Below are 8,328 nucleotides of genomic sequence, written 5' to 3' on the forward strand. Positions count from 1 at the left end.
TTTATATATATATATATATATATATATATATATATATAATTTTTAAAATACAGGCTCTGTAGGAATTAGGATTGGCAAATAACATTTTTCTATAAACTATTTCAGTAACACTTTACTTGATGCATATCATTATGTACATTATAATACATAACTGTAACCAAAGTTAAAATGCATTATAATATTTGCATATTCCTTGTTACATCAAAAATTGTTTGTTTGTTGTGTTTTATTGCATTATACTTTCTAAAGATGTAACAATGAATAAGATGAGCATTATAACTGGTCACAATTATTTGTGATATCGTACATTGCATTATAAGGTGCATTACAAGGCATAATTAATGCACTCAAAATATTTTTATAATGCGTTATATATAAAGGCTTCAAGTAAAGTGTTAGCACTGTTTCTTTCTTTTTTAAAGTCTTGGATAATGTAAATACTCCTCTGGCAGAGAACAGCTGGGACTGTTAAATTATTCATGCTAATGACAATGAACTAACCAGTTCCTCTACAGGGTGAGAATGTGCTTGTTAAAGGTGGTGACTTTGTCTTTATCAGTGTGTTTGTAACAGATTCATGCTCGATTACATGTGCATTTTAAGGGCACGCAAGATCTGTTCTGAGAGCGTGGAACAGAGAAAATCACACGATGGAGCGGCACATTTGCAAGCAAGCCTTGCGTCTGTTTTTGCAACGAATCTCAGCGGCTTGATGTGTAAAAGCATGTGATGTGCAGGGTCTCAAACGCATTCAGTGTCTGACAGTTTTAATAATGCGCAAAAAAATAAATAACGTAAAGCAATGTGCCGCTGGTGTCATCGTAATGTACATTTTATTCACACCTGATACATATTTACATAAAACATGGACATCAGCCATGCCTGTTTTCAGCAAACACAGCAGCAGCACAAAGAAAATGAAAACAAAATCACACGCGTGCATAAATTAGATTTGATTACTAATCTATAAATACAACTGCCTCAATTAAACTCCATTATTTAACCTTTAACAAGTAAAAAATATAATCTCAAATGAGAAAATAACAGGGCTGGACATTTGCAGGAATCCCAACATAAAGGTCTATTATCATCAAGATAATAAAAATCATCAGCGATTTCAGTCTTATGCTGATTCATTCATCAGATCATCATTCCTGCAGCTCATTCCCACCGTTTCAAATGGGAAAGACAGTGTTAAACTTAAAATCCCACAAGCAAACGCTCATTACGCTCGACGTCACAGCCATCCGGACACGGCGGCGCGGGGGATTGGGCTCCTTCGTGGCGCTGTGTAAAAGTTTAAAGAGTCCAGTGCCGATGTTCATGGGGATTCCCATTATAATGCACTCAGAGACACCTGCAGAACACAGCAAGAGAGCAATGAGTTTGAAGAGGACAGCTGACATCCAGTTTGCTTATTTAAAATGTTTTTTTAATAATATAAAAATAGAAAATTAATTCATTAATAATATAAAATAAAAATCTCAGTTTGCGCTGCTAAAAACAACTAAATTGAAGGGTGAATCTCACATTTCTACATCTAGGAAAATAACATTTATTTTCGCACATTAGGGAAATTAGTAATAAAATATTTTTGCATTAAGGACCGTTAAGATTTTTCACATTTTGCAGCCAACACATTTCTTATTAGATGCACATTACTGTAATTTTGTACAAAGATTTAATTATTTAATTCAGATTAGCATAAATTAAAGGCAGTGCAAAGTAATATTATTATGTATAATGAACAATTAAAAATAAACCAATAAATAATATATAAAAGAAATATATGAGAATGAGGAATGTGGTGAATTAGGGGTGAAAATGCAAAAAAAAAAGTCCTAAAAAAGGCTTTCTTTTCTTTTTTATATAAAAAATAAAATATAAATAACGTAAATATATTATATAAATAATTATAAACTGTGTACACACACACACACACATAACAAAAGCCAATGAGTCTATTATCATCATCAGGATAATAAAAATATCTATGAGCTCAGTCTTGCATCATAACAGCAATTCATCATATATATAAATTAGATTAATTATTGATATTCATATAAATATATTTTTTCAGGAGTGTTACTGACAGGCTCATTTCTTTGCTCATGAACTGATCTGTTCCATTGCGTCATTATTTGTTTCTGCTCATCACTCACCGCAGACCGAGTCTTTCTGTCCGAAATAAGCCGATTCAAACAGATGATCCGCCGTCTTCTCAAAGGACGCCAGCATGAGAACGCTCTCCTTCATCTTGGCCAGACCGAAGCGGGTGATGCCCAGAATCTCACCCTACGACCCAAGAGTCATCGAGACGCTCTCATCTCACTCATCAATCCTTCACTCAGCATCACTGTAATGCATTTATCGCTTCACAATGGCCTTCAGCAGCTGAACTCAACTCACCTTATAAGACATGAGATCCGCCAGCAGCATGACGTGTCTGCGGTCGATGCTCATACCGTGGTTTACCATGGTGTACTGGATCTCGTTAATGATGGTGGATCTCGCCGCTTCGATGCCTAACGTCCTCTCGACCTGAAAAACACAAACAGATCATCAGACTGATATGAATAAACATACACACAATATACAAGCTGAACAATAACCAAAAAAAAAACAATTCTGCTAATTTTCACAAAATATGATGACTAATATTAACTAATTTGATGATGCCGAGTTCAAAAATATCAATAAAAAATTTTCATCATGTACAGTTTTTACAAAATGAGAATGAAGATTTTTCAGATTGCTTATGTATCAGCTTTAATGCACTTGTCAAAACAACAAAAGCAGTCAAATGTAAAAAGTTTGGGTTTTAATGACAAAAGAAGTATTTAAAATATATAATTTAACTTTTCAAAATCTGTTCAAATACTTCATTTAATCTCAAAGAACATTACATAAACGTGAGTTTACAAATAAATAAGCTTTTTCACAAAATCTGACACTGTTTGGAAGCAGTAAAACATCCACAGATGAAGCAGAAAACATCTGGATCCGGTTTGCATTTTCTAACCTTGAAGTCAACATTAGGCATAAAATAATTATGGTTGCAAAGGGGTGGAAGATTTCCAGAAACTTTACAAAAATTTCCAAAACTATCTGAAAGTTTCCCAAAAAGTTTCCAGATATTTACCGGAAATGTTCCACCACTTTGCAACCCTAAAAATAAAGTCACATGTGTGAAAATGGGCTGAGACTTGAACAAATCATTGTAGTGTGGCTCAGATTCAGACAGGATTCACGTTTCTGTCGATTAAGGGATAAATAAAGGCTTCTTCCCCTTACAAAAGGTTGCAAGTGGCTGTAAATGAGCAAGAAACGAGTCTTATATTTCATTCAGCAGAAATTTAAAAGAAAATAAAAATAATAAATAGATAAAAAACATTAAAATAATTAAAAATATATATATATAAATAAAAATGTAATAAGAAATTAATTAATAAATATTATAAAATAATAAAAAAATTTGAAAAATCTAAATTTGCGCTGCTAAAAACGACCAAATTGCAGGGTGAATCTCACATTTCTACATTTAGGAAAATAACATTTATTTTCACACATTAGGGAAATTAGTAATAAAATATTTTTTTGCATTAAGGACCATTAAGGTTGTAAGTGGCTGTAAATGAGTAAGAAATGAGTCTTATATTTCATTCAGCAGATATGATGCAGGGCGGTGTAATTCCTGCATTTAAAAGCAAAAACACTGCCGTTTGCAGAAGGAACATTGAGGAAAGTGAACAGCTTGTGTTTAAGTGTTATTTTAGTATCATTTATACACTAATATGGTATTTAATAATTAATATATTTCAGTTTTACTAATTCAAGTACTTTGAAAAAAAATTATTTAAAGTTAAAACTAATATTTACAGTTTTTTCAGCTTTACTTACAACTTAGTTTTAGTTTACAATACCAACACTATTCCTCATGCACTAATACATTTTTAGCATTTCAACTGGCATAAATGAACATAAATGTATTTTGAACAAATATGAATTAATAATGAACAATATATTTCTAAATTAACAAAATACTGTATTAAAAAAAATCGTTCTCCACTGTTAAACTTTATTAATTGCTATAACTTAATATAAAAAAATAAAAGCTAGAAATTTGTGTTTATTCTTTCTATATGCTGTTTAGGTGATCTTTTGAATGTTTCACAAAGTGTCTCCAGGTTCTATTCAACAAAACAGAGAATCTGTTTTGCAAATTAAAATTGCATTACATAAAGATTATATTGGTCACTCTGTTCTATAGATTTCAGCTTCAGCTATTGGGAAGCTTATGACTATTATGTCAGCGTACAGAAAGTCCAACACGGTGTCAGGACTGACCTTAGGAAGCTCCTGTTTGAGCGACTGCAGGACGTAATACATGGAGCTCTTGCGGTTTTCTCTCGGAGTCACACAGACCACGGCCTCTCCGTGAACAGCGATATCGCCCGGCTTCACCCGCAGCTTTGACGTACAGATGGAGTAACGCACCGTCTCTTTGTTCACCTGAACAGAACAAAACAACAGTACGACTCTATAACCCTCTGCAGAGGAGGATCATCACTGTGTGTCAAGAACATCCATCATTTAAAATCACTCAACAGGAACAGCTGCATCAGCTGCTGAGAGATGGAGAGAAATACAGTAATGACAAAGGCAGAACTATCAATATAACTAAGTGACAATCCAGAGACCGATAAAAACACTGATGCTGGAGGAATCATTTTGAGCTCCAGTCTGTCATTAACAGGTAATTATGATCAATCTGCCATTACCTCCAACCTCAGAAGACGAATCCTCTCTAGCGACAGCTTCACCAGGATGAAACAATCATTAGGCAGGAAAACCTCCTCGATGTACTCGGAAATCTGACAGAAACGATCAATCGATTCACTGATTAATATGAAAACAAACAACAGAAAGTAAGAGGTATCCTACTTTTTCTGAAAGCCTTATAATTACTTTATATTCCTCTGAAATGCTTGGAACAGTTTCTATGACATTAAACATGAATGAAAGGCTTTTCAATGTAGAATCCTGCAATTCGGACTCACTCAGATCACAGGTTATTCTGCATCCCTCCATTACAATCTAACACCCATTTCAATCATGTGCATACTGAATATAAATGCAGAACAATCTCACATGCTACAGGCCACAGAGGTGATCATTTTCACACACTGCACTGCATTTCAAAAACAAATTCATTTTTTAAAGTTAAAGTGGTGTTTTTTCATGCAAAAAAAAAAAAAAATTCTAACCCCATGATCCTAGTGCATTCTAGATGGTTGCCAGGTTGTTGCTAAGGTGTTCTGAGTGTTTTTAATGCATGGCTATGTGTTTGGCATGATGTTTTGGGTGGTTTCCATGGGATTGCCAAGATGTTCTGAGTATATTTAATTGATTGCTACAGTATAAATTTGGCATGATGTTTTGGGTGGTTGCCAGGGTGTTGCTATGGGGTTGTTAAGGTGTTTTGAGTTTATTTAATGCATTGCTCTGCACTTGGCATGGTTTTCTGTGTGGTTGCCAAGGTGTTGCTAAGGTGTTCTGAATAATTTTAGTGGATTTCTACAGTATATGTTTGACATGACGTTCTGGGTGGTTCCTAGGACGTTACTATGGGGTTGCTAAGGTGTTCTGAGTGCATTAATGCATTGCTCTGCAGTTGGCTTGGTGTTCTGGGTGGTTGCCAGGGTGTTGCTAAGGTGTTCTGAGTGTTTTTAATGCATTGCTCTGCAGTTGGCATGTTTTGGTTGGTTGCCAAGATGTTGCTAAGGTGTTCTGAGTGTTTTTAATGGATTGTTACAGTACGTGTTTGACATGGTGTTCTGGGTGGTTGCCAGGGCGTTGCTATGGGGTTGCTAAGGCGTTCTGAGTACATTAATGCATTGCTCTGCAGTTGGCATGGTATTCTGGATGGTTGCCAGGGTGTTGATAAGGTGCTCGGAGTGTTTTTAATGCATTGCTTTGCAGTTGGCATGTTTTGTGTGGTTGCCAAGATGTTGCTATGGGGTTGTCAAGGTGTTTTGAGTGTTTTTAATGCATTGCTCTGCAGCGGGCATGTTTTGGGTGGTTGCTGGGTTGTTACTATGGGGTTGCTAAGGCGTTCTGAGTACTTTAATGCATTGCTCTGCAGTTGGCATGGTGTTCTGGTTGGTTGCCAGGGTGTTGCTAAGGTGTTCCGAGTATTTTTAATGCATTGCTTTGCAGTTGGCATGTTTTGGGTGGTTGCCAGGGCATTGCTATGGGGTTGCTAAGATGCTTTGAGTGTATTTAATGCATTTCACTGCAGTTGGCATGGTGTTCTGGCAGGTTGCCAGGGTGTTGCTAAGGTGTTCCGAGTGTTTTTAATGCATTGCTTTGCAGTTGGCATGTTTTGGGGGGTTGCCAGGACATTGCTATGGGGTTGCTAAGGTGTTTTGAGTATATTTAGTGCATTTCACTGCAGTTGGCATGGTGTTCTGGGTGATTGCCAGGGTGTTACTAATTCAATGCACGTCTAATTCAATCAGGTGCATTTTAATTTCACTCCAAACAGGAAGCATGAGCAATAGCAATACTAATGCAGTATTAATAATCAGCAGAAGTCAAACTCAGTGTACCTCTCCCAGTAGAGTTTTCTCAATGCGTCCTTTCACCAGCCGAGCGAAGTCTGGGTCAACATCGGTATCCAGGTTGGCACTTATGATGGGCGTACTGAGACACAGAGAGACTCATTAGGAATAAGAACTGGGGTTACTGCAGCCATTAATCATCAGTGAAGCGTCAACAGCAGCAATCATGCCGGAGCTGCACGCTAACAGTCCTCCACCCAGCTGAGGTGACAGGTGGTCTTCTGTCGCTGATTGACAAATGAGTTTTCCTCCTTCAGGGGTCTAGATCGAACTTTCTTCAATCAATTGCACTTGTGTCAGCCGCTGCACTTACACTCACCTGCACATCAATAAGTATAGAAATTTTGTATTGCTATTTTGTGAAGGTTGTTTCAGGATTTTTATCTGACAGGTCAGTTTCAGGTCAGTTTAAAGGATTTGAGGTTGGCTTATGGTTATGGTTTATTATTTAAAAATCCTGCAGTGTTTACTAATACAGTGGTATATCAGATGGTAATACCATAACACATTATCATACTTATGTACCATAGTATTTTTATGGAACTCAAAGGTATATCAAAGAACAGTGAAGAACTAAAGAATATTTAAGAAAAAACAAGTCATATATAAAATAAAAATAATATTTACATATTTTGTGAGATATGGACATAAACCATAAAATATATAAATACAATAATTTACAATAAGTTATAAAAAAAATTATACCCCAAAAATTATCTAAAAATCATTACTTGTCATTTCCAGTCCTGAAAACAATTCAATTCAATTCAATTCATTATATATATATATATATATATATATATATATAATATATAAATAAAAACTATAATGTATTTATTTCTGTATATAAATAATTTAAATGTTGCCTTAGGAACTTTCTGAAATAAAATAAGCTTAAGTTCGAGTATTAAAACAAAAACTGGAATTTAAAAAATGCTAATTTCAAACATTTAAAAATTTGTTAAAAGGCCAAAAGTACAAAAAATTATTCAAACTAAAATGAAAATGAAAATACAACAAATAACTTACTTTTATTTATAATCATAAATTATTAATATTTAAATTAAAGGTCGGAGTGATTCTGTCCAACTGGTACAGAACTTTAGGCTGGAATGAATGAGAAAACAGGTCGTCAGACACAAGCGCATAAACACTCTCAAATGAAGCTGAGCTTCAAGTGTCTTTTTGATTTTCTCCGAAACCGTTTTGATTAACTTTCTGATTTCATGGATTTGAACAGATTTTCAAAGCATTCAGAAAGATTTACAAGAACACAATGAACCTAGAATGCAATGCAGAGCTCATTAACTGCAGCAAAATCAATAACTTATTTTAAAGACCATTACGATTTGATGCATCAAAAATCTCATTACTGTAATACAAAACACACAATAAATAAATAAATTTAAGTTCTTAAATACCTAAAATATCGAAATAATGTAGTGTTTATTGTACAGACTTTAATCTTTACCAGTGTTATTACTGTTAACTAAAACCTAAACTATTACAAATAGTTTTTGCCAAATTAAATAAAGCAGAAACAAAATAAAATAAAAAATTAGATAAAAAACAAAAAATGTTCACACTTTATTAGAAATGATAATTAAAATTGTTGCCTTAGAAACTAATAAATACAATAAGTTTAAGAACTAAAGTTTAAGTACTAAAATGTCTTAAACTGGAATAAAGCTAGTCAGAAATCATA

At 34.3% G+C, this 8,328-nt stretch overlaps 1 pseudogene; it reads right to left on the reverse strand.

Moving 5' to 3' along the window:
• Positions 1-1,175: 1,175 nt before the first annotated feature.
• LOC107703096 (DNA-directed RNA polymerase III subunit RPC1-like) overlaps positions 1,176-8,328 on the reverse strand; it is a 64,181-nt pseudogene continuing 57,028 nt past the window's right edge.

This window comes from Sinocyclocheilus anshuiensis, unplaced genomic scaffold, assembly GCF_001515605.1.
Source record: "Sinocyclocheilus anshuiensis isolate Anshui unplaced genomic scaffold, SAMN03320099.WGS_v1.1 scaffold1055, whole genome shotgun sequence".
Classification (NCBI taxonomy): Eukaryota; Metazoa; Chordata; class Actinopteri; order Cypriniformes; family Cyprinidae; genus Sinocyclocheilus; species Sinocyclocheilus anshuiensis.